Raw genomic sequence first — 485 nt, 5'->3', positions numbered from 1 at the left:
CCCAAAAGCTCAGCCATGTCCTGTTTGCACATACTCGGGTGACGCGCAGGACTGGTGTGCCAGAGGGGCCCCAGGTGACACCCAGTTGTGCCGAGCCCGGCTCGTCGGGACCTGCTGTGCTGCAGGGCCTCCCGCCCACAGCTCCAGCAGAGGTGGCTGCTGCTCTTCCCAGCACAGGGCTGATGCGCAGAGGAGCTGCTGGCGAGCTGCAGGTTGTCCTGCTCATACACCACCCTGAGAAATGTGGCACCCGGACCTGCTGCTCAGGTGTTTTTGCGGCGCCTGCCAGGGGTGCCGGGGCTGTGGCTGTTTGGGGAGGTGCGGGTGCGATGGGTTGTGCCTCGCCAGGACTCACAGCTCGTGCAGGAACCTTTGCAGCTGCACCGATGGTCTCCCACGGAGGGTGAGTGGGGGCCCTGGTCCTCCCATACCTGCTCTGCTCCCCTGCAGCCGAAGGTGTGGGACTCGTGTGCTGCTCGGGGCGG

Source organism: Apaloderma vittatum, unplaced genomic scaffold (genome assembly GCF_000703405.1).
Source record: "Apaloderma vittatum isolate BGI_N311 unplaced genomic scaffold, ASM70340v1 scaffold31838, whole genome shotgun sequence".
In the NCBI taxonomy this organism is placed as follows: Eukaryota; Metazoa; Chordata; class Aves; order Trogoniformes; family Trogonidae; genus Apaloderma; species Apaloderma vittatum.
The sequence above is the reverse complement of the archived record's forward strand: the minus strand, read 5'-3'. Positions refer to the sequence as shown.